This window comes from Hemitrygon akajei, chromosome 21 (assembly GCF_048418815.1).
Source record: "Hemitrygon akajei chromosome 21, sHemAka1.3, whole genome shotgun sequence".
In the NCBI taxonomy this organism is placed as follows: domain Eukaryota; kingdom Metazoa; phylum Chordata; class Chondrichthyes; order Myliobatiformes; family Dasyatidae; genus Hemitrygon; species Hemitrygon akajei.
In genome coordinates, this window is record NC_133144.1 from 28,167,690 (window position 1) to 28,194,899 (window position 27,210).

Genomic DNA, 27,210 nt, shown 5'->3' on the forward strand with positions numbered 1-27,210 from the left:
TTGCAGAGAAGTATTGTTCATATTGGAGATCATTGCTCACCTCTTCTTGATGCTTTTTATTCTGTGTAGTGGTTCTGGATTCAATTTGCACTCCAGGATCATTAGGACCTTATCAAGACTGACAACTCTAGTACAGTGTTTGGGTGTTGCCTTTCAGTTGTGGGTGCTTCCCTGTCCTCAAAGTGTAGACTCTATGGCACTATCTTGAATGAAAACAATGGAGTTCTTTTCCATTCAAAAATCCTGAAGTTCTGATCATAATTTGCCATTCATTTAACCAATTACTTAACTGTTACCACAGTTTTACAGTATTACCGGAGTAATCTTGCAATGTGCAGTTTTGTTTTTCTATATTACAAACATAATTATGGTCCAAAAGCAGATAGATGAGACTCTGCAGATGCTGGGAATCTTGAACAGAATGTCGGAGGAACATCTATGGAGGGAAATGAATAGAGTGATCCTGGTGAATGGTCTCGGCCTGAGATAGAATAGAATAGTTATAGTTTTTGCTAGTCCAGTCTGTGCAAAACAGATTTCTACAATGCGTGTGGTAACCTAGTTAAATAAAATGACCATATTTACATGCAATAAGTGTGGGATGGGTCTTTAATGATGTTATGAATGTTCTGTAGGCATTGAGAGCTGTAGATTGTCTCCATGTCTGGTAGATGAGTCTCAGATATATGCTGAGCCATCCTAATCACCATTTGGAGTGCTTTGTGATCTGTCTTGCTGCAGCTAGAGTACCACATTATCATTCCATATATCATTTCATTGTTTAATCTTTTTTATTGATTTCCAAATAAAGAATATACAAATCAGAAGAGGAGTTTAACAAGTAGATAATATAAAAGACATATAAACAACAATAGTAAAAACAGAAAGTAAATAATGTCAAAATCAAATAGGTAAACTATTATGCTGTTATATATACAATGGTCAAAAAAAACTACAACTCCTCATAGCAATCATAAAAAAAAGACTGGAAATTTGATTGATAAAGAAAAAAAACCCAACTAACTAAACTGAAACAAAAAAAAAGAAAGAGAAAAAAAGGAAAGAAAAAGAAAGATTGGGCAGTCCAATTGAGGATAAAATTAGAAAAAAAAGAGGGAAAAAAACACATCCTTCCAGTCATCTCTGAACCTTCATGGTTAAGGATTTTCCCCAAAGAGAATAAAGAAAAATAAATAAATAGAAATAAATTAAATCATGTGAAAATATTGAATAAAGGGTCGTCAGACTTGTTCAAAATTAAAGGATGTATCAAATGTCTGGCTTCTAATTTTCTCCAAGCTTAGACATGACATAATGGAGGAGAGCCAATAGAAAACAGTAGGTGGATTAGATTCTTTCCAGTGTAGCAAAATAGCTCTCCTAGCCAGTAAAGTTGAAAAAGGTATCACATGTTGGGTGGAAGCAGACACTTTGCTTGCTTCCTCTGGAATAATCCCAAAAATTGCTGTAAGTGGATTAGGTTGAATATCCATATCTATAACTTTAGATAATATTCCAAACACATCCCTCCAAAAATTATTTTCATTCCATATATCAGTGTACTCTCTATTGCACGTCAATAAAAATTGACCATCAGTTTTTGGAGCAGGTTAATTCTCCTTAACCACCTCAGGTAGTACAGTCGCTGTTGTGCCTTCTCTACTATCGAGGTTGTGTTGATGTACCAATAGAGCTCTTTGGTGATGTTCATCCCCAAAAACTTGAAACTGGAGACCCTTTCCACTACCTCACCATTAATGAAAGGTGAGGCATGTTCGAGATCTCTTGCCTTCCTGAAGTCAGTCATAATTTCTTTTGTCTTCTTGATGTTGAATGATAGTTCCTAATTCCTGGGTCAATCAGACAATTTCTGCATCTCCACTCTGTATGCAGATTCGTTATTGTTTGTGATTAGACAAATCACAGTCTGTAAATTTAATGATTGAGTTTATTGCATGAGTAAAGAAGTGGCATTGGTTTTCAGGATTGGGGAAGGTTGACGTACACTTGCTTAGTTTCAACGTCTGGGTATGATTAGTGACAAAGTGCAAGGTCCAAAGTGTCCAAGATGTCGACTGTTTATTCCACTCCATAGCTGCTGCCTGACTTGTTGAATTACTGTGGTCCTGTTCATTGGCTGTGGGGAGTATGAAGAAAAATGTTTGTACATGCAAGTCTTTCCTTCATCATTTACACATTGTAAGTTATGTAGAACGGAGGCTACCCAGAACTACTGAGATTTCCAGTACGGGAGGCAATCGTTACGCCATTGTGTCCACAGAATCTCTGCTGGATGAGCTGTAGGAGCCTTTTAACATTATTTCCACTGTCATCCTTTCATTCCATTGAAGTCTTTTCTGTATCAAACATTTCTCCATTTTGCTGTTAAGAGATAAAACTATCTTCACCCCAACCACTACAGACTTTAGCCTGCTGTTGTCATAATGGTTTGCCTACTGGCTAAGAATTCAAAGGGCCATAATATTGATCCAGAGATGAGTTTACATGGCAACATGGTAGGTGGAGAATTTATATCCAGATAGTTAAATAAAAGATAAAAATGATACCAAGTGCAACCAAAACTATCACAGGATCTAGTTTTAATTTTACCTGTATCATCAAACTTTGCTTGGTAAAATCACTCCCTGTGTAATTAGACCAGACACATCCAGTTCAAGATTCAAGTTTTTTTGTCATGTGTACATCGAAACATCCAATGAAATGTGTCATTTGTGTTAAGAACCAACACACCCGAGTGTGTGTTGGGGGAAGCTCGCAGGTGTTGCCGCACATCCCGGCGCCAAAAATGCACACGTTCCTTCCCACAATGCTTGGCAGAACAGCATAACATACAACAAACAACAAAACAACAATAGCAAAAAAAACCTATTCCTCCCTCCTGCACATGAACATACAAAAACTTTAATTCAGGGGAGGCCTCCAGCGAACGCGAACTCAGGCATGCGGACACCAGGCTTCAAGCTCCCCAACAGACATTCGCAAACTCAATTCTGTCCAACAGGCCTCAACAGCCAGATTTCTGATTCGAGCCCTGGGCCTCAATCCTCGGCCTCATGTCAGTTACAAGCTGCATCAGTGCACCTGCCAGTCCCAGCTCCGGACACGTAAATAAAGTCGCTGCTGGCACAGCTCCTGTCCTCATTTGTGTAGGCATGAATTGGAATGAGAAGCTCCAAACTGTGACTTTAATGGACCATTCTCAGTAGAACTTGTGGCACAGTACAGTGGGTCAGTGCTTTGCTCTTAAGAGACACAATACTGATGAGACCCCTAGCTTAGAAATGTTGGCAAGCTACTGAAACACCTTCCAAAGACCAAAGGTTCTGCTTAGAGTAACAGGAAATACATTCTGTAATGTCTTCTGGTTATTTATGATATAATTATCTTGGTGGTAATACTGTGGTGACACTCTATAACAGGAAATGTTATTTTTCTCATGAATAACCATGCAGCATTGGTCAAAGATCTTGGTGTAGGAGGCAAAGAAGAGGCCACACCCAGCGAGACATCACAACCTACTGAATTTCTCTGATGATTGATGTATTCATAGATTCAGCTTTGCCAAAACTATTATAACTGAGATATGTGAACTGGCGCAGAAAGATTTTCAGCCACATGCTTATATCCAAATTGCCCGGAGGTCAAGGAGGTCTGAGTTTCCTTGCCATAGGATCATTCCAAGCAGCACCATCAGGTCTTTATGGTGTTTCTTAGTTTATTCCACCCTGAAGCATCAGATAGGCCACTGAGGTATTCTCCACGGGAGCAAATGATTCCACCTGCTTTGATTTCAATGAGGAGAAAGTGAAATCTCCCACACTAAGACAATTAGCATTCCTGACCTCTTACAAGTGCTAGAATTCATTAACTCTACTCTCCGCTCTCTCTGCACTCAAGATTATGTGGCTGGGCACAGCTCAACATCACCTATAAATTCATTGATGACACCACTGTTGTTAGCGGAATATCTGGTAGTGACGAGGGTGCTACAGGAGTGAGTTAGATTGGATGGTTGAGTACTGTTGCAACAACCTCACACGTAATGTCAGCAAGTACAAGGAATTGATTGTGGACTTCTGGAAGGGGAAGCTGGGAGTGTTATGCATGCGCAGAGTAAGAACGACAATGAAGTAGTGGGATTAAATATTTTTACTGAGTCATGGCAATTTACTGGGCAACTCACAGTGCAGGAGAGATGAATCAGGCCTGCCAAGCCGAAACCACGTGCATTTGAATACCCGTGTGAAAAGAGAGAGCCTTCTGCATGTAGGAGGCCCAATCAATTCACCATGCTGTCAATCAATCACATATGCATTTAGCACATTCTTGCAATCGATCCGATACAGTTCAGGGAGAATACACTCCAGTGTTCATTAATGGACGATGGAAAGATTTGTGTCTGTTCACCACTACATATATATTAAATGAAAAGCATGCACGTGGGAGATGGCTTTAACTGGTATATTCACATTGCACTGAGAGAGAGAGAACAATGCGCATGCATAGACAACAGATCATGCGCAGACAACAGATCAATATGTAGTGCTAAGGAGGGGGTTATTGCTCTAAAAAAAGTAGATCTATACATTACTCTTCCTCCTCTTTTAGATTAATGCAATGTATATGTACCAAACATTCAATTTCCCTTTCATGAACCCATATTCCAAATAAACATACTTTCACAATAACAGTCCATAACTAACTTCACAGTTCTAAAGGTTCAGTCTTTTGGGTGGTGCTCTGTTTCTTTTAGGAGAGCGCATTTGGACCTGTGGAGTGGCATCAGATTTGGCAGGTTCGTGTCAACGATAACATTCTCATCATGCCCCTGGACCTGTAGAGTGGCATTAGGTTTGGTAGGTGTCTCGTCTAAGACAACATTCTCTGCTTCTGGTGTCATGTTGTTGTTAGTGACATCATCACTGAGAGGTAAGTCTGGTGACTGTATTGTGTCTGTCTTGTTGGATGCAGTCGACTCAGTAGTGTTCTACAGTCGAGCATCCAGTATCTGGTCCACATGACATTTCCATGTCTGATCTCCAACACCCACCTTGAACATAAGTAGTCCAGATCTTGTAACTTTCCTTTTGGGTGTCCACTTGTCTTCTTGGTAATCATATGCTAGTTCTTCTTGTCCAATCTTAAAGCTTCTTGTTGCTTCACTTGGCAACTGGCTGAACTGTTTACTCTGCACTCCTCTTTGTAGATCTAGTTTTAGCAGGTCTATGCAAAATCTCAGATTCTTGCTCATGAACAACACTGCAGGTGTTTGATTTGTTGAGATAAAAACAGAGTTCCGATACACAGAAAAAAACGCTGTCCACCTTGTGCCGTAGAGAAATGTCCTCCTTGTCCATCGCTTTAATGAACATCTTGAAGATTAGCATAAACCTTTCAGCTAACCCATTTGTTACTGGGGGGTGAGGAGCTGACTTGAAATGTCTGATGCCATTTTTCTTCATGAACAGTCAGAATTCTTCTGACATGTATTATGGTCCGTTGTCACTCATAATTTGTTCTGGTAGGCTGTTTCTGGCGAAGATAGTCCTCAGAGCAGAGACAGTCTTTGCTGAGGTGGTTGACTTCATTGGTATAACTTCTGGCCACTTCGAGTGAGCATCCACAGCAATCAGAAACATGGAGTCCATGAATGGCCCAGCAAAGTCAATATGTACTCTTTGCCATGGTGATGGTGGCCACTCGTAGTGGTGTAACGATGCCTGTGGCATCGTTTAACTTTTTGGCATCTTAAACAGCTTTTGGCCAAGACTTCAATCTACTTATCTATTCCCAGCCACCGCATGTAGCTCTGGGTGAGACTCTTCATCTTAACTGTACCCAAGTGTCTTTCATGCAGATTTTCCAAACCTCTGGTTTGCCGTTTCGAGGAAACCACAACATAAGGTCCACACATCAGTGTTCTTGATAATGTCAGGTCATTCCTTGTTTACCTTTGTATTTCAGAGTTTGTTACCGGCAACTGGTCCACCAATGTGGTGTGGAATACTTCTGCTGGGTCAGAGTATGAAGACTTTTCTACTTCAGTTGCCAATAGTACAATGAATGCAGCACTGTCGCAATGTTTGGGAGAAAGCGGTGGTAGTAGTTTGCACTGTGCTGGAGGAACTCGGCAGGTCGGGCAACATCTATGGAGAGGAATAGGTAGATGTTATATTGGGCTGAGACCCTTCTTTAGGACTGAAAAGGAAGGGAAAGAGGCCAGAGTACAATGGAAGATTGGAAAGAGGAACGCTGGAATGTGCTCTCTTTCCTAGGGTTGGGGAATCAAGAAATAGAAGGCATAATTTAAGTTGAGAGGGTTAAGATTTAAGGGGGATGCAGTACTACTGTTTTTTAAAACACACTGAGAGTGGACTATATAGAATGAGCTACCGGAGGAAATGATCATGACAGGTATGATACCTTTTAAAATACATATGGACAGGTCCATGGATAGGAGAGGTCTGGAAGGATATGGACCAACCACGGGACTAGCTTGGATGGGTATCATGGTTAGGATGGACCAGATGGGCCGAAAGACCTGGTATTCCTGCTGTATTACTCTATTAGGTTTGATTCTACGAGCTGAGTTCATAAACTAAAACCTTGTAAATGCAAGGCAATAATCCATTGGTTATTATGGCTGCTGGCTGTTTTTCAAAAGAGACTATTGTCTCCAAAAAGTTTATGTCAGCTCTCAGTATGATCCCAGCAGTCCAATTCTCCAACTTATTTCCCTGTAATCCATTCCCTCTCAGTCGTCTGTCCTATTCTCCAGTCACCCACCCAACTCGACAATGGGATGTGGGAGGGGATCTGAGTACCTGTGGGAAGCCCACACTGTTCAAACTCCAAACGGGTCAAGGCCAAACATGAATCACTGGAACTGTGGACCAGCACCCGTGTGCCACTCGGAAGGAACTCAGGAATGGGACCCTGGTGAGAATCTGGTCATCATACCTGTTCTGTTTTAACTTCCTTATAGAATGTAGACTTTGCTGACAAGAAACCAGCATGCATTGATCGGGAGAACAAATGATGGGTTTCTTTTCCCAGTGACATGTCAGAGGGCATTTGAGTGTGAACCATGTTGTTGTGGTTTGGAGTTCAATTGATCAAATGGGCAGTATGGTGCTCCTACCCCCTTTTCTTTCTTCCATGGCCTTTGGTCTCTTTCACCTACCAACTTCCAAGCTCATTATTTCATCCCTCCCCCTCCAGGTTTCATCTATCACCTGGAGTTTCTCTCTCCCCTCCCCCCCCCCCCCCCCCCACCTTTTAAATCTGCTCCTCAGCATTTTTTCTCCAGACCTGCTAAACAATCTCGGCCTGAAATGTTGACAATGCCCTTTGCCATAGATGCTGCCTGGCCTGCTGAGTTCCTCCAGCATTTTGTGTTTGTTGCTCGGATTTCCAGCACCTGTAGATTTTCTCTTGTTTATGAGAAGAATCAGTTATGATTGAAGATAGAGACGGAACTGGATGCATGTCAGCTCTGGCTGTCAGGAAATGTAACTGAGGCTTGACCCAAACGCAGAGCTGCAAAGACAATTCAGCACTGAACGAAAACTTCGATAATAAACTGCAAAATAACAAGTGACAAGAGAACAGATACTAAACACAACAGGCAACAAGATAACTGAAGGCTAGAAGCAACTGGTTGAGGCTGGTTGGTTCGATGGGTGAACAAGGACTGTGGACGGGAGCTGGGTTTAAATAAGCTGCAGGGGATGAGTTGGAAAGAAGTGACAGTTGTAAATTAGTGGCAGGTGACTCCTGCCAGCTGTTTAGAGACTGGGAGGTGCTTGCCTGTGCAGGCCTCACACTGACAGGGTTTGCAGGCCATTGATTCCCACAAGACAAATCCTCACTGGCTCTCCACTGATGGGTCATATTGGGTGAGCAGTTCATCAGATATTATGAGTCTGTTTGTTTCCTTGAATGCTTTTTCACATCTTTCTGACCATTCCCACTTTGTTCTGGTCTGTAACAGTGCAATCAATGGATGCAGCACTGTTGCAATGTTTGGAAGAAACCGGTGATAGTAGTTTACAAGGTCCAAGTATGACCTGAGTTGTGGCACATTTTTTAGTTTGGGTGTCTGTAGCAATGGTTCAATCTTCTTTTGTGACTTATCTAAGCCATGCTTGTCAATGACATGTCCACAATATGAAATTTCTTTCTTGAAAAACTCACATTTCTCTCTGCTTGCGTGCAGACCATACTCACTCAGCCTGATAAGCATTTTAACAAGGTTCTAGAGATGCTCTTCATCATTTTTGCCAGTCATGATGATGTCAAGGTAACATTGTGCTCCTGGGTACCTTGGAGCACCTGGTCCATTGCTGTTTGCCAAACTGCTGGAGCTGATGCGACACCACAGATGAGGTGATTATAGTGGAACAGTCCCTTGTGAGTGTTGATTGTGAGGAACTTGCTCCTTGACTCCTCAATCTCCATTTGCAGAAAGGCTTGTGATAAGTCAATCTATGAAAACCTCTCCCTGCCTGCCAAAGATACAAAAATGTCTTCTATTCATGCAGGGGATACTACGCAGTATGCAGCACTGGGTTGATGTTCCCTTTGAAATCCCCACATATGAGAACGACTCCTTTCTTGACCACCGGGACAATGGGCAATGGGCATGGCCCAATTGTTCCACTCGACCTTGCAGAGAATTCCAGATACATCCAAACTCTGCAGTTCAGCATCCACTCTAGGAAGTAGAGTGTAAGGCATTGGATGCACCTTATGGAATCTTGGTATTGCAGTTTCGTCCAGATCAATTCTGGCCTTCATGCCTTTTGAGTTTACCAATCTCCTTTTCAAACACCTTCTCATTGGCATTAAGTAATTGTGCCAGTCTCTGGTTAGTGCTACCATCTGGGCTGCTGTTGTCTGTTGATGCCACAGTCTGCTGTAGTCAGCCTCTGGAATTATAGACAAAGCTGACCCTGCATCCAGCTTCATTTTAAGTTTTACACGAGACACATCTATTGTGGTCCATGTGATATTGTGATCTGCTTCAGTAACACTATGCAGTTTAGACATGACAGTTCACCTTTGTTAGACGCTATGTTGCCTGATTCTGTTTTACATTCAGTAACTTTATGCATTTGCTTAGTTCTGTTTTTGAGATTTTTGCACTTGGTTGTGCTTTTTGTCTGCCTTGCACGCTCTCTCTGTGTGGCCCTGTCTGTGACACTTCCTGCAGATTTTTTCTTTGAATTAACAGTCAATTGTATCATGGGAGGGTTTGCCACATTGATAATATTTTTGGCGTTTTATGCCATTCAGGGACATTTTGTGCATTTCACATTCTAACCTCCTTTTCTGTAGTACAGCTGCATCCTTTGCTGCAGTCTCTAATGATATTGCAATGGTCAATGTCCATTCTAAGGTTAAGTCTCTTTCTGCCAGTAGCCTCATTTAAGTGCTTTCGCTATGCATGCCACATGCAAGCCTGTCCCTTGATGCATCAGAAAGTCCATCTCTAACGTCACAGTACTGGGAAAGTTTGTGCAGTTCTGCTGTGTATTCAGAAAAGCTTTCATCCTTTGACTGGTTCCTTTTGTTAAATCTGAACCTCTCAGCTATTACCAGCAGTTTAAGGCTCAAGGGATTTTGTAGAATTGTAACTATTTCATTGAACATCTTACTTGCTGGCTCTGCAGGGGTTACTGGGTTGTGCAAGAGTCTGTGTGTTTTTGCACCAATTAAGCTAAGAAGCTTTGGGGCTTTCTTTTGCTCCCCCACATTGTTGCATTACAATAGAGTTCTGCCCTCTTGATGTATGAATCCTGGCCTTCAGTAGCACTACAAATTCATCTACTTTCCCGAATGAAGCCATTGCCACGTTATTTTCATTTTAAATTCAGCGTGTCTTTCACTATTACAATGCTGTACTCAGGACTTTGTTAACATTCATCATAGCATTCTCTGAACTGTTTAACTCTTGCTCTGTTGATAGATAGATAGATAGATAGATACTTTATTCATCCCCATGGGGAAATTCAACTTTTTTCCAATGTCCCATACACTTGTTGTAGCAAAACTAATTACATACAGTACTTAACTCAGTAAAAAAATATGATATGCATCTAAATCACTATCTCAAAAAGCATTAATAATAGCTTTTAAAAAGTTCTTAAGTCCTGGCGGTAGAATTGTAAAGCCTAATGGCATTGGGGAGTATTGACCTCTTCATCCTGTCTGAGGAGCATTGCATCGATAGTAACCTGTCGCTGAAACTGCTTCTCTGTCTCTGGATGGTGCTATGTAGAGGATGTTCAGAGTTTTCCATAATTGACCGTAGCCTACTCAGCACCCTTCACTCAGCTACCGATGTTAAACTCTCCAGTACTTTGCCCACGACAGAGCCCGTCTTCCTTACCAGCTTATTAAGACGTGAGGCATCCCTCTTCTTAATGCTTCCTCCCCAACATGCCACCACAAAGAAGAGGGCGCTCTCCACAACTGACCTATAGAACATCTTCAGCATCTCACTACAGACATTGAATGACGCCAACCTTCTAAGGAAGTACAGTCGACTCTGTGCCTTCCTGCACAAGGCATCTGTGTTGGCAGTCCAGTCTAGCTTCTCGTCTAACTGTACTCCCAGATACTTGTAGGTCTTAACCTGCTCCACACATTCTCCATTAATGATCACTGGCTCCATATGAGGCCTAGATCTCCTAAAGTCCACCACCATCTCCTTGGTCTTGGTGATATTGAGACGCAGGTAGTTTGAGTTGCACCATATCACAAAGTCCTGTATCAGTTTCCTATACTCCTCCTCCTGTCCATTCCTGACACACCCCACTATGGCCGTGTCATCAGCGAACTTCTGCACATGGCAGGACTCCGAGTTATATTGGAAGTCTGATGTGTACAGGGTGAACAGGACCGGAGAGAGTACGGTTCCCTGCGGCGCTCCTGTGCTGCTGACCACCGTGTCAGACCTACAGTCTCCCAACCGCACATATTGAGGTCTATCTGTCAAGTAGTCCACTATCCAATCCACCATGTGAGAGTCTACTCCCATCTCCGTTAGTTTGTGCCTTAAGATCTTGGGCTGGATGGTGTTAAAGGCACTAGAGAAGTTCATGACATGAACATGACATGATGCAGTTCATGACATTTTCTGACATACATGTTGGTACTCGTTGCCAATTTGAAGTATATCTGCTCAACTATATGTATATTAAATGAAAGCATGCACGAAGGAGATGGCTTTAACTGGTGTATTCACTTTGCAGCGAGAGAGAGAATAACGTGTATGCGTGGACAACAGCGCATGCACAGACAACAGATCAATACAGAGTGCTACAGGGTTGGCATTGCTCTAAAAGAAATAGATCTTTGCATAACAGAAAGGGTAAACAGCTTCAAGGTCCTGGGTGTCAATATCTTGGAGGATATATCATTGGCCCAAACCAATGAAGCAATCACAAAGATGGCTTGTCAGTAGTTCTAATTTAATAGGAGTTTGAGGAGATTTGGTAGTATGTCACCAAAGACTCTTGCAAATCTCTATAGATACACGGTGAATAGAATTCTGACTGGTTGCATCACTGCCTGGTATGCAGGCTCCAATGCACAGGATCACAAGAAGCTGCAGAGGGTTGCAGACTTAGCCAGCTCCATCTTGGGCACAGCTCTCCCCACCATCGGGAGCATCTTCTTGAAACAGAGCTTCAAGAATGCAGCATCCATCATTAAAGGCACTCACCATGCTCTTTTCTCATTACTGCCATCAGTGCAGAGGTACAGGAGCCTGGAGACCCATATTCAATGATTTAGGAACAGCTTTTTCCCATCTACCATCAGATTTCTGAATGGTCCATGGACCCATTAACATGAACTCTTTATACATTATTTGCAGCTTATAGTAATTTTATGTTTTGCATTGTACTGCTGCTGCAAAACAACACAGTTTATGACATATTTTGGTGATTATAAACCTGATTCAGGTCACCATAGAAAAGCTCCCAGTAGTAAATAACCTGGACCTTTTCATCAACAGGAGAGGCTTCCACTAATTCAACGAATAGTTCACTATGGAATACATGAAATAGTTCTTGATGGTTAATGTTCTCAGTAAGTTCATACCTGTACCTTCATCCTGAGTAAGTTCAGACTGTTAAGTGATAAATTCTGGGGGGCTGTGATTGCTCAAAGCTGTGTAGGTATAAAAAGACCTACCAAATGTATATGCATTATATTAGAAAAGCACCTTATTTCCTCTCAAGAGATTCCCAAGTTACTTCCCAATTTGGGGCTGTTCTATAGTGAAAGTCAAGATGTGAAGAAATGTCATTATTATGTGCTCACCAATGAAGAGAGGAGCAGCAAAGAATCTCTGTTCATAAAACAGGAGTATGAGTGATTATGTAACAAACCAAAAGCTTGTGTCAAATCAAATTAGTGAGGGTTATGCTGGGCAGCCCTCATATGTTGTCACACTTTGCCCACAATTTACTAACCTGAACCATATGCCTTTGGATTGTGGGAGGAAAATAGAGCACACAGAGGAAACCCATGTGACCACAGGGAGAATGTACAACCTCCTTACAGAGAGCAGTAGGAATCAAACCCTGATCTTACAGGTGGTGCTGTAAAGGTTTGCACTAAATACTACACTACCATGCTATCCATATGAGGGAGAACTGGAAGTAGAAGGGTAGCAAATGGATTCTCAGCTTGGCAACAACAGCCTCACTTCCCAGCTGAGTGGAAGGAAATATTGCCCATACCAGCTGTAAGGGTCTCCTGATGTTGAGCTGTCTTATGTAACGAGTCTGTGAAATTATAGATTCCCTCCATACTCCCAGCCATCGTCTAACAAGGTACACCACAATCAGATGGGAGTGCACAGATAATATTGAGCGATCCATCGCACTGCAGGTCTACCAGCAGTGATCACAAGACATCAGAAAATGAGCCTCTGATCCAATTATTGAAATGGATTTCTTAACTGTTTCTTGGTGCTTTGTAACTCACCCTGACCTACCATTGATTGTTTCCCCATTGAGTGGCATTTACTAGAGCCATCAGCTGCCAGGTTTTTCTCCTGGTGGTCCCGACTCCTTTGTGCACATGTCCTCAATGTTGTTGATCAGAACTTCAATACCTCTTTGAGTGACCCATAGCTGGTATTAACACTAAATGTAATGGTGGTTTAGTGCACCAAAAAGAGGTGTCATCCGCAAGAGAAACTGAAATTACTAGCTTGTTACTTGTTTCTCTCCTGTTCATTGGAAACAGAACTTTCCTGCCCTTGTAGGAACAAACCATCTGCTGGAGGAACTCAGTAGGTCAAACAGCAACTATGGCAGGGGTGTGGGAGACAGAATTGTTGAAATTTTGGATCAGAACTCTAGATCAGGTCTTGAAACATTGATTATTCCTTCCATCTCCAAAGATGCTACTTGACCTGCAAAGATCCTCCAGCAGATTGTTTGTTGCTCCATGTCCCAGCATCTGCCCTGAGTGAATTCACGCCCACCATTATGGTTGCTTCTGAAGTGATACAGTTAGCTCATCAGTTCAAGAGCAATTATTAATATGCAATTAATGGCAGTCTTATAGACTAAGACAGTACAGCACAGGGAACAGGCATTTTTGTCAATGATATGCTAAACTAATTAAATTTGTAATCAAATGCTCAACTAAAGTAATCCCTTCTGCCTACACAATGTCCATATCCTTCCATTTCTTGCACATTCATGTGCCCATATAAGAGCCCCTTGAATGCCTTTATCGTAATTACCTCCATCATCACCCCAGGTATTGCATTCCAGATCTCACAAATCTCATTTGAGCTTATTGCCTCCCACCTTAAATGCCCTCTGGCACTAGATATTTTAACCCTGGGAAATGTATATTGTCTGTTTACTCTATCTGTGCCTCTTATAATCTTATAAACCTCCATCAGATCTTTGCTTATCCTCCACTGTTCCAGAGAAAACAACCCAAGTTTGTCCAACCTCTCCTTGTAGCAACATCCTGATAAAACTCCTATACATTCTCTCCAAATCCTTGACATTCCTCCTATAATGGGTCGACAAGAATTGAATACAATACTCCAGGTACAGTCTAACTAAAGTTTTATAAAGTTTTATAACTTCTCAACTCTTGAACTCTGTTCCCTAACTAAGAAAGACAGGCATGCCATATGCCTTCTGTATCACTATATCAATCTGGGAAGCCACTTTCTGGGAACTATGGACTTGGGCCCCAAGATCTCTCTGCACATTAACACTGTTAAACATCTTGCTATTAATAGTGTACTATATCTTTACACTTGATCTTCCAAAGTGCAACTCTTCACATTTTGTCAGGTTAAACCCCAACTGCCATTTCTCTGCTCATATCTGCAAATGATCTGGTCTATATCCTTTCTCAGTGTCCTTTAAAATCTACACATGCACTACAATTTGTTTGCAAAGTTACTAATCCATCCATCTACATTTTCATGCAGATTATTTCTATTTATCACAAACAGCAGAGGTCCTCGTCTGGATCCCTGTGGAACATTGTCAATCATGAAGCTCCATCCTGGATAAAGCCATTGTATCTTTTTTCTATGAACAAGCCAATTCTGAATCCAGACGACTAGATCATCATGGATCCCACGCATATTAATCTTTTGGATGAGTCCCCCCCCCCCATGAGGGATCTAGTCAAATGGCTTACTAAAAGCCATGTAGTAACATTGTTTACCGTGGTGGCATGGTAGCATAGTGGTTAGATTGGAGTTCGATTCCCACTGCTGTCTGGAAGGAGTTGGTATGTTCTCCCTGTGACCACATGGGTTTCTTCTAGGTGATCCATTTCTTCCAATATTCCTCAGACATACAGGTTAGGCTTAGTAAGTTGTGGGCATGCTATGATGGTGCTGGAAGCATGGCAACTTTTGCGAATTGCTCCCAACACAATCCTCGGACTGTGTTGGTTGTTGGCACAAAATGATGCATTTCACTGCATGTTTCTATGTACATGTGCCAAATGCAGCTAATCTTTTCTTTTAATCTTTTAAACTCTGCCTTTATCAATCACATTTGTCACCTCCTCGAAAAAGTAAATCGTTATTAAAACACGACGTGCCCCACACTAAGGCATGTTGATTATTCCTAATTAAGCAATAATTTTCTAAATGCTCATAAACGATATCCATAAGAATCCAATCCAGTAACTTCCCTAATACCAATGGCATAAGAACCACTGGTCTATAGCTTGCAAGATTATCCCTACTTCCCTCTTTGAATAATGAAACAACGTGAGCTACTTGCCAGTCCTCCAGGACCCTGCCTCTGGCTAGAGAGGACACAAAGATATAGGTCAGGGCTTCAGAATTCTTGTCTGTGATGTCCATATACTAAAACCATGTGAGTAAATAAACACAATTGTCTCTGTGCAAATAACCCGTTACATTAAAGAATGTCTCTTCCATTTTAATTGTTTTTCTAGTAATTGAAGAACAGAATCTTCACTGCTTTCGTGCATTCTCACTGGATAGCCCTATTGTCTCCTGTCAAATGAGTGATTTTCAAAATCCCCCAGAGGCTTGATATCCGAGTTTGGTGCAGGACTTATAGAAATTCAATATTTCAGAAGCAACATTCAACTTTCTTGGAGGGTGTTAGTGGTTCAGTACTATTTTGAAAGGCTATCCTGTGCAATAATTGAACCTCACTCAATATTACAAAAAAAATTCTCATTTTGAAGCAGGTCATGTTTGAATTGGCTTGTATAAAATGTTATTCTGGTTTAACTTAGCGCTGCTGAAGTTGAGCAACTACTTACAGGTCGTTAACAAAGCAAGGAATACAACTACGTATATATTTTATTAACAGCACCTTTCCTGCAAAAAATTTCTGATGAACGATCACCAACAATCAAGAGGTGTGCCTGAAGACTATCTTTCATTTTAAATGCTATTTGCTTACTTTTATTATTTGCATGATTTGTATTTTTCTCTGCACATTGGGCATTTGTTGGTCTTTTTTATGGGTTCTTTTGGGTTCCTTGTTTTGTGGCTGCTTGTAAGGAGCTGAATCTCAAGGTTGCATAACGTATCCATGCTTTGATAATAAATGTACTTTGAACTTTGAACTTATTTGCAACACCATTACACATCACAAGTAACCCACTAACTGAAGTTCATCATGAATGGTCATCAAAGGTGTTATAAGAATTAATAGCTCTGACTTCGGTTACTCTCTGTCTCTCTTTTGAGGCTTATCCCTTTTTTGTTAAGGCTGGCTAAAATTTTCATCGGACTTTTGGAGTGGAAGCTTATGCTAAGTTTGTAGTTTCACTTTTATTTTGGGCCCTCTTTTTTTTTTGGAACAGACCGCAGGTTTTAGGCAGGCTGACTAATTGCAGTCTTCAGTCAGATGCTGAAGGTTGAATGTGATCGGTGTTACCGGCTTAGCAGTGTAGCTGAAAGGTGAGGGTTCTGTGTTGTGAAACTAGTGGAAATTATTGAAATATAAATAGATTCAACAGCTTGTTTGCATAACTATTCTCAGAAAGTGTTATTGCAGAAAGTCATCAGATCTCTCACGGGTCTCTGTAATTTTTCCTTTCAAAGCCTTGATGATTAGGCCTCACTTAATACTATTTATGCTGGTTTTGTCTAACTTAAGAGCTAATCAAAGAGAATTGTCTCCCTCTTATTCAAGTCCCTTCTCAGTGACCTAGCTTCTAATTGTTTCGTCCATCTTTCAGCAATGTTAAGTGTCTTGAGTAAAACATACAATATACTCAGCTGGTCAGGCAGTTTCTATGGAGAGGAATAAACAGTCAGCGTTTCGGACTGAGTTTCTTCATCAGCCGATTGTTTATTCCTCGCCATAGATGCTACCTGACTTGCTGATTTTCTCCAGCATTTTCAGCATCCACAAAATCTCTTGTGTTTATTAAGTGCCTTATGTAAATATAATATCCTGTTGGTAAGGGAAATAATGACTTCTGGGAGAGAAAAGCCATGATCATGTTGAGCGATGGAGGTCCGAGGAGCCTGGAGCTTACTTACATTACCATTTTCTTATGTTCCTGTGAGTAGGTCATAACCAGTGACAAGGCCACAGGCGATGGAACCTGAAGCTTCACACCCAGCACTCTTGATAGTGTTTGACAGATCCTTAATGTTAAAAGCATCTGTTACTGTTTTATTTGTGAATGAGTGGAATAGACTGAAATAATTATGCAAATTATTTAAAAATAATCAAATATAAAATCACTTAATAATTGTTAAGGCATATTGTTACATATTTAGAACATAAATATATAATAAAATAAAGAAAATTAACAAAAATATATGAAAACCTGACCCTTCTAATGAAGGGCGGTGGATAGAGCCGTACAGCTTCTACTCTTGAGTGGACCTCATATTCTACCTCATAATGACCTTGCACCTTATTATCTGTCTAGATTGCACTTTTTCTGTAATTGTAATATTTTATTCCGCGTTCTGTTCTTGTGTTTCCTTTGCACTATTTCAATGTACAGATATGATGAGATGATCTATATGGATGGCATACAAAGCAATTTTTTTCACTGTACCCTGGTATGTGTAACAATAATAAATCAATTTACCTTAACTTAGTTCCACCGTCTGAGCTTTGTCTACATTCATAGTTTGCAAAGCGGTCAGGACAGTGGCTTTCAACAGGGGACACGAACATGATGTGGTTCAATTTTATTATTTTGCTACGGTGTCACTTTTAGCTAGTTTGCCCTTATAATGGATCTGTCAATTCTCCTCCACCAGCAATCAAGATAGAAGATGTTAATTTCCAATAGAATTCCTTTGCTGAATCTCTGTTTTCCTTTACTTCCTTTCTCACACTTTCTTTCTCTTCTTTTTTCCTCTGTCACGCTCCATCCTCCTTCTATCTTCAACTCACTTCCCTCTCCCTTTTTATTATTTCCATTCTTCCCTCATTCTCTTCCTTACTCTTCTCTCCTCCCACTTTCACTTTCTCTCTCACTCTCTTCCCTTTCCCCTGCTCTCTCCCTGCCCCCACTTTTCCCCTCTCACTCTCCCTCTCTCCATCAGTCTACCCTTTTGCTTACCCAATCAACTGATTATTGTTAATTCTACAAACGTAATAATAAATAGACATTTTGATGGGTTAATAGATTTTCACATATTGATGACATCAAGGGACATGGGTTGTTTCAAGAAACGGGTCTGAGGTAGAAGATCAACCATAATTGAATTAACTCATGCAGTAGACAGAAGCAGAATTATCTCATCCTGCTTCTCCTTCTTACATTCTTATTTTCTGTACCTTCTTATGATAGATATTGTCAAATTTGGTTTCATTATCAGATCTTATAATCAAACTTAGTTTGATTATATAACCTTAAAAACAATTTGAAACATTTTACAACAAAAAGAGCATTATATAAATGCATGTCCTCCAAACCAAGAGTGGCCTCATTGTGGCAGTAGAGAAGGCCGTGGACCATCATGTCAGAATGGGAATGGGAAGTAGAATTAAAATGAGTGGCCAGCTTGTACACCTGCCCTCCTCCTCACCTTATTCTGGCATTTGCTCAGTTTTGTTTCCAGTCCTAATGAAGAGTCTTGACCTGAATCTCAACTCTTTATTCCCCTCCATCGATATTGCCTGACCTGCTTTGTTAATGGCTCATAATATACCTTTAGGTAACAGGAGTGGGAATACTGATTCCAGTATGCTGGTAAAACCATAATAAGACCATAAGACATCAGAGAAGAATTAGGTTATTCTGCTCTGCCATTCCATCATGGCTAATTTATTATCCTCTCAACCCCATTTCTTGCTTTCCCTCCCTAACCTTCGACACCCTTACTAATCAAGCTCCACTTGAACTATACGCAGTGACTTGGCCTCCCTAGCCAACAGTGCCAATGAATTCCACAAATTCTCCATCCTCTGGTGAAAGAATTTTCTTCTCATCTTAGTTCTAAAGGGATATCTTTCAATTCTGAAGCTTCTGTCCTACACTCCCCCAGGACATGAAACCCACTCTCCACATCCACTCTATCTAGGCCTTTCAATATGCAATGAGTGTTGATGAGATTCCCCCACCCCCTCATTTGTCTGAACTCCAGTGAGTACAAACCAGAGCCATCAATCATTCCTCATACATTAACTCTTTCATTCCCAGGATCGTTTTCATGAACCTCTGGACCCTTTCTTAAATAAGGGGCCCAAAGCTGCTCACAGTATTTCAAGTGATGCCTTGCCAGTGCCTTATAAAGTCTCAACATTACATCCTACATTCTAGTCCTCTCAAAATGGATACAAACATTGCATTTCCTTCCATACCACTGACTCAATGTACAAGATAATCTTTAGCAAATCCTGCATGAGCACAACATTTAATACCCAAAGTGCTTTCACAGGGATGAGAGAGATAATGGAATAAGAACTGAAAGGTATTTTTATAGCATTATCTCCTTAGAGATGCTGCGCACTCTACCATTCCTGCTCTCTATGATAGCATATCCTGTGGTGGCCATTGGCTGTTGAGATTGTTGCCATGGGGAAAACTGTATGGTCAATTAGAAGGAGTGGGAGATAGCATGTGGCACACTTCCAACAAGAAGTGGTGAAAGAAACATAGGGTTTGGCTGGTCTATCAGCACCATCAGAATCAGGTTTATTATCACTGACACATGTTGTGAAATGTGTTGTTTGGCGTCAGCATTGCATCGTGAGACATAAAAATCACTCTAAGTTACAAAATAAATAAAGAGTGCAATAGACAAATAATGAGGTAGTTTTCATGGATACATTGTCCATTCAGAAATCTGAAGGCAGGCGGGAAGAAGTATTGAGTGTAGGTCTTCAGACTCTTGTACCTCTTTCCTGATGGTAGTAATGTAAGAGGACATTGTCCCAGACAGTGAGGTTCCCTAATAGTGGATGCCAGCTTCTTCAATATGCCCTCAATGGCAGGGAGGGCTACACCCATGATAGAAATGGCTGTCTACAACCCTCTGCAGCATCTTGCGATCCTGTGCATTGGAGCTTTCATACAAGGCCAAGATGCTCTCCACCAGGCATCTGTAGAGATCTGTAAGAGTCTTGGCTGACTTAACAAATCACCGCAAACTCCTAATGAAATAGAGCTTTTGGCATGCCTTCTTTATGATTGCATCACTGTGTTGGATCCTCTGAGACAAGCAGCACCCACTGGCTGAAATATCTTCAGGAGAGTGCGTACTTGCTCATACCTCCTTCAATGGATTAAGCCCCTTCGGGAAACGCAGTGCCACAACAGGAGCTGCTGCTTCAGAACTCCAATGTCACAACATTTTAGGAAGAGCTCTTTCCTCTCTGCCATCAGATTTTTTGAATGGACAACACAAATTTCATGACATATGACGATGATGATAAGTCTGCTTCTGATCCTGATCCCGACGTACAATGGCAATCAGTGTGGAATTTGCACATTCTCCCTGAGACCACATGGTGCTTCAGTTTCTGCCCACGTTCCTAAAGATTTACCTGGGCAATTGACCCGCACATCTGTGGGACACAGAAGGAAACTAGAGCACTCAGAGAAAACCCACATGGTCACAGGGAGAACGTGCAAACTCCGCACTGACAACACCAGGAGTCTGGATTGAACCCAAGCTTCTGTTCCACGTGAATCAAAAGTTCAAATGCAAATCTCAGCATTTTATTAAATTATGTAGAAAAAAATCATGTTGAGCTGCTGTGGGATTATCAGTAAGGGGGAGGAGACCCAGTGCCCATTGCAGATTCAGAGTGGTTATAGGTAACATCGTATCAGTCAATGAGTATGGTAGGTAGGCTGTTGCACAGCAGATAGAGTCAGATATGTCAGGAAGCAGTTTGATGAGCAAAGAAAATAGAAACTACAACAACGTTTCTCGATAAATGTAGGATCATTTCTCCACAAAGATGCAGTGAGAGGGGAAGACTTACATTTAAATTACCGGTATGTGAATAAAATCAGACAGCCCCAGCAGTACAGTTAGCAGGCTTGATTGAAAAGGGAAATTATTCAGACATCTCATCTCTGGCTGGTTATAAGATTCTACATTTTTACAGTTTCATTACATTATATATTCCAAATTTGGATTGGCTGCTCTGTTTGTTGCCTAGGCTTGGAGCACGCTCTGAGATTCTCTGTGGTACAGTCAGTGGGGCAGTGTTTTAAACTAAAAGCATTTCCTTTATTCATTTTACTTTGAAGTTTTATTTCCCCTGTCTGTGATAATCATAATAAAATGGACACCTGTACAAATGAGGAACCAAGCATAATTAAACTCCCTATAATTTAGAGGGACTCTTGCAATGCGCTGGGTGAGGTCAAGTTAACTCAAGTTTACTGTCATGTGAAAAATGCACGTCTGCCCACGTGTATTAAAAACTTGCAGTATTTGCAATGGCACCACAGGCACGTAGCATCATGTAAGCAGCATTCACAAGAAAGTGCATCAATTAAACATCAATTATGCAATTTTTTACAAGAAAGAACACAATTAGACCAAAACAAAAACAAATTCCATTTTAGTGCAAAATAATCAGTGATCGTAGTGTTGCTGAACCGTGGTGATTATGGTTATACCAGTTGCTTTAAGAACTGTATCTCTATAGCTGTTTTTGAACCTAGTGGTGTGAGTCTCCATTTTACTTATTTATATATTGAAATGCAGTGCGTGGAGTAGGTCTTACCGGCTCTTTGAGCAGTGCCACTCAGCATTCCCCTGATTTAACCCTAGCCTAGTCACGGGACAATTTACAATGACCAATTAGCCTACTAACTGGTATGTCTTTGGACTGTGTGGGGAAACTGGAGCACCCAGAGGAAACACATGCGGTCATGGGGAGAACGTACAAACTCCTCACAAGCATGGAAATAAACCTGGATCGCTGGTACTGTAAAGCGTTGCACTAACCACTCCGCCACCATGCCATCCCATTTAAATACAAAATAATTTATGTATTTAATTTGCAGAGAGAGATTGTTTAATATTGAGTGGGATGTAATGACAATACGCAATTGCCTGCCACAGTGACACAGCAGATAGCTCTACTGTCTTGCAGCTCCAGCAGCATGGGTTCAATTCTGACCTCTGGATTTGTCCGGTTGCATGTTCTCCCTCTGACTGTGGATGTCTGTTAGTTCCCACCTCCTAAAGATGTGCTGCCTGTTGAATGGTTGGTTAATTGACCCCTGAGAGGGTGGCAGGAGAATCTGAGAAACACATGGGGATGCGGGGGGTGGGGGGGGGGGCATGGTTTGGGAAATTAGTTGGCACGTGTTAGACAATGTCATTACATTGGCTAACATAGCCAATTCCCTAACATAGGGAAGTTAGCCAGGGTAATTCATAATTGGTTTATTATTGTCACATGTACTAAAATGCATTGCAAAATTTTGTTTTGCATGCTAGCTAGCCAGATTATGCCATATGTAATTATATCAAGATAGTAAAAAGAAAACAAAATGAAAAATATAAAGTGTTGCAATTACAGAGGAAGTGCAGAGTAGGTAGACAAATACGGCAAGGGCCACAATGAGATAGACTGAGGAATCAAGAAGTCTGTGCAGAAGTCTTATAACAGCAGAATAGGAGCTATTCTTGAGCCTGGTGGCACAAACATGAGGAAATCTGCAGATGCTGGAAATTCAAACAACACACACAAAATGCTGGTGGAATGCAGCAGGCCAGGCAGCATCTATAGGAAGAAGTACAGTTGATGTTTCGGGCCGAGACCCCTCCTGGTGGTACATGTTCTCAATCTTTTGTATCTTCTGTTTGATGGGAGAGAGGAGAAGAGGGAGCGACTAGGGAGGTTCCTTGATTTTGTTGGCTGCTTTTCTGAGGTAGCAGGAAGAGTAGGCAGAGTCAATGGAGGGATTGCTCTGAGCATTGGCGTAGTATGGGGAGGTTAGATTGGGAAATATAGATAATAAAAATCGGTGGGACAGTGGTACCACTAGAAGAGCCACTGACTCACAGCCCCAATGAACTAGGTTGATTTTGACCTCCAGTGCTCTCTGTGGGAATTTGCATGCTCTCCTTGTGCTCACATTGGTTTCTCCCTAATGCTTCACTTTCCTCCCACATCTCAGAGACATGCTTCATTGCAAACTGTCCCTAGTGCAGGTAAGTCATTGAGTCTGTGGGAAATGATGGGATAATGGGAAGTATAACAGCAAGCACACACAAATGATGGAGGAACTCAGCAGGACTGGCAACTTCTGTGGAAAAGAGTACAATTGGCGTTCTGGGCTGAGTCCCTTTATCAGGACTGGAGAAAAAGAATACGAGAAGTCAGAGTTAGAAGGTGGGCGGGAGGAGCAAAAAACACAAGGTGATAGGTGAAACTGGGAGGGCTGGGGGGGCGGGGTGAAGTAAAGAGCTGAGAAGTTGATTGGTGGAAGAGATACAGGGCTGGAGAAGGGGGAATCTGATAGGAGAGGACAGAAGGCCATGGAAGAAAGGAGGAGCACCAGAGGGAGGTGATGGGTGGGCAAGGAGATAAGGTGAGAGAGAGGGAAAAGGAGATGGGGAATGGTGAAGGGGGGGCATTAACGGAAGTTCATGAAATTTATGTTCATGCCATCAGGCTGGAGGCTACCCAGACAGAATATAAGGTGTTACTCCTGGGAAGTGAAATTGAAATGGGAGCCACTAGAGGATCCTGCTTTTTCTGGCAGACGGAGCATAGGTGCTCAGTGAAGTGGTCGTCCAATCTATGTTGGGTTTCACCAATATACAGGAGGCCACACTAGGAGTAGATTACCCCAACAGCCTCACAGGTGCAGTGTCGCCTCACCTGGAAAGGTAGTGAGGGAGGAGGTGTAACACTTATTCCGCTTGCAAGAATAAGTGCCAGGAGGGAGATCAATGGGGAGGCACAAATGGACAAGGGAGTCCCATAGGGAGTGATACCTGCGGAAAGCAGAAAGTCGACGGGGGGGGTTAGGGAAAGATGTGCTTGGTGGCTCACCTTCCTGGTCAAGTGACACTTCACCTGTGAGTCTGTTGGGGTCATCTACTGTATACGGTGCTCCCAGTGTGGCCTCCTGTATATCGGTGCGACCCGACGCAGTTTGCGAGACCACTTCGCCGAGCACCTATACTCTGTCCACTAGAAAAAGCAGGATCTCCCAGTGGCCACTAATGTTAATCCCACTTCCCATTCCCATCCTAACAGGTCAGTTCACAGCCTCCTCTACTGTTGCAATGAGGCCACTCAGGTTCGAGGAGCAACACTCTACATTCTGTCTGGGTAGCTTTCAACCTGATGGCACGAACATAGATTTTGCGAACTTCCGGCAATGCCCCCCACTTTCACCATTCCCCATTCCCTTTTCCCTCTCTCACCGTATCTCCTTGCCTGCCCATCACCTCCCTCTGGTGCTCCTCCCCCTTTTCTTTCTTCTATGGCCTTCTGTCCTCTCCTATCAGCCTCCTCCTTCTCCAGTCCTGTATCTCTTTAACCAACCACATTCCCAGCTTTTTACTTCACCCCTCCTAGTTTCTCCTATCACCTTGTGTTTCTTCCAGCCCTCTCCCCACCTTATGACTCTGACTTCTCATTTTTTTTTTCCCTTCTTCCGTCCTGATAAAGGGTCTCGGCCCAAAACATTGACGGTACTTTGTTCTGCTGAGATCTTCCAGCGTTTTGTGTGTGTTCCTCAGACTTCTAGCATCTGCAGATTTTTGCATGTTTGTGAGCATAACATGAAGTTAGTTTAGGATACTCTGGGTAGGGTGAAGGGCGTCTTCCGTGCTGTACGCTACCACCTGCAAAAATGAGGGGAAGTGAGAATGATGCATGTAGGTGAAAGCAGGGTAGAGAGGGAGCAGGAAGAAGCTTATGGGAAGGACAAAGCCTGATAAGGATCACTTGGTCTTGTTTTGTGCTCATCATTCCATGCCCCTCCTTATTCCATTCTATAAAAGATCATATAAACATGTATTATTTGGAAGGTCTTGATAGGGCGGATGTTGAAGGGATATTTTTCTATTTGGGGGAATCAAATGCTTGTTTTAGAACAACTCTTCACCCATTTAGAATGGAAATGAGAAGGCATTTCTTCTCGCGGGGGTTGTGAACCTTTTGAATTCTTTACCGTGGAGAGCTGTGGAGACTGAACCACTGAATACATTCAATGCTGAAAAAGATTTTTAAGATAGTAAGATTAAAACAATAAGTAAGAAAGTTAGATACAAGGGAATGCAAATGCTGGGATCTGAGGCAACAAATAATCTGCTGGAGGAACTCAAGTTAGCCACACAGCAACTGTGGGGTGTTGGTTTTAGTATAGGTTTTTGCTATTATCACATGTACTGAGGAACGTGGAAAGCTGGTCTTGCATACTGTTCGTACAAATCAGATCATTACACTGTGCATTAATGTGGAACAAAGTAAAACAATAACAATACAGAATCGAGTATAAAAGCTACAGAGAAAGTGCCGTGTAGGGAATCAATAACAAAGTACATCATGAAGTCCAGAGTCCATCTTATCGTCCTTGGGAACCGTTCGTGTTTTCATCCTTTTGTATCTTCTGCCCAATGGGAGGGGCAGAAAAGAGAATGTCTAGAGTGGGTGGGGGCTTGATTAAGCTGGCTGCTTTACTGAGGTAGCAAGAGGTATAGACAAAATGCATGGAGGGGAGATTGGTTTTTGCAATATACTGAGCTGTGTACGCAACTCTGCAGTTTCTTGCAATCACCGGCAATGCAGTTGCCATTCCAAGCCATTGTGCATCAATAAAAATTGGTAAGTGTCGATGGGAATATGCCAAATATCTTTAGACTCCTGAGGAAGTAAAAGCTTTTGTGAGCATTCTTTGCAGTGGCGTCTACTTGCTTTGACCAGGGCAGGCTATTGGTGATGTTCACACCTAGGAATTTGAAGCTTTCAACCTTCTCAACCTCAACACTGTTGATGAAGGCATGTGCACTGCCTCCATCTTGAAGCCAATGACCAGCTTTTTGGTTTTGCTGACATTAATGGAAAGGTTGTTGTCATGGCATTGTATCACGAAGCTCTCTATCTTCTTCCTGTACTCCGACTCATCATAATTTGAGGTATGGCCCACTATGGTGGTATCATCTGCAAACTTGTTGAGCAGAAACTGACTGCGCAGTCATGAGTGTACAAGACGTAGAGCAGGGGGCTGAGGACGCAACCTTGAGGAGCAACAATGATGAGAATAATTGTGGCAGAGGTGCTATTCCCGGACCTTAATAATTGCAGCTTGTTGTTAGGAAGTCAAGGATCCAATGGAGAGGAATGTGTTGACTCCCATGGTAGGTAGATTGGTGATGTGCTTGCTCAACATTATAGTATTCAAGGCAGAGCGATGTCAGTCTATTATAGTTTGACTGATGGCCTTTACTGCCCAGATGCTCCAGAGATGAGTATAGGGCTAGGAAAATGGTGCCAATGTGGGCCTCTTTCAGTGGTAACCAATTGCAATGGGTTAACATTGCCCGGGAGGCTGGAGCTTATGCATGCCTCTACAATCTGCTCAAACATTTCACGATGAGGGATGTCAGAGCCACAGGGCAATCATCATTAAGGCATATTACTTTGCTTTTTTTTAGGTACCAGGATGTAAGTGGTCTTCTTAAGGTGGGAGGGAACCTCAGACTGAAGCATGGAGAGATTAAAATTGTCTGCAAATACCCCTGCTAGCTGATCTGCACAGAATCTAGGAACATGGCCTGGAATACCTTCTGAGCCAGATGTTTTTCACAAATTCCTTCTCCAGAAGATTGACCTTACATCTGCAACTGTGACTGTGGGTTCAGGTGCACTGGAGGTTGTCAGGGTAGTGAACTGGGAATATTTTGTTTAAAACCTAGCATCAGAACTGAGAATGAACAAAGTCACCATAAAAAGAAAGAGAGGATGTTTACAATATTGGGAGGGTCTAGGACCAGAGGGCACAGCCTCAGAATACAAGAATGACCTTTTAGAACAGACAATAGGGTGAAGTTCTTTAGCCGGAGTGTGGAATTCATTGCCACAGATGGCAATGGAAGCCATGTCATTGGGTATATTTAACATGGAGGTTTATAGGTTCTTGATTAGTAAGGGTATCAATGGTTATTGGGAGAAAGTAGAAGAAAGGCAGATCAGATGGCGGAGCAGACTTGATAGGTTGTGTGGCCTAATTCTGCTT

The 27,210-nt window shown here is 42.0% G+C and overlaps 1 protein-coding gene across 1 annotated transcript in view; it reads left to right on the top strand.

Moving 5' to 3' along the window:
- Nucleotides 1-27,210, top strand: part of hcn4 (hyperpolarization activated cyclic nucleotide-gated potassium channel 4) — a 494,535-nt gene that overhangs the window by 53,290 nt on the left and 414,035 nt on the right. The window lies entirely within an intron of this gene.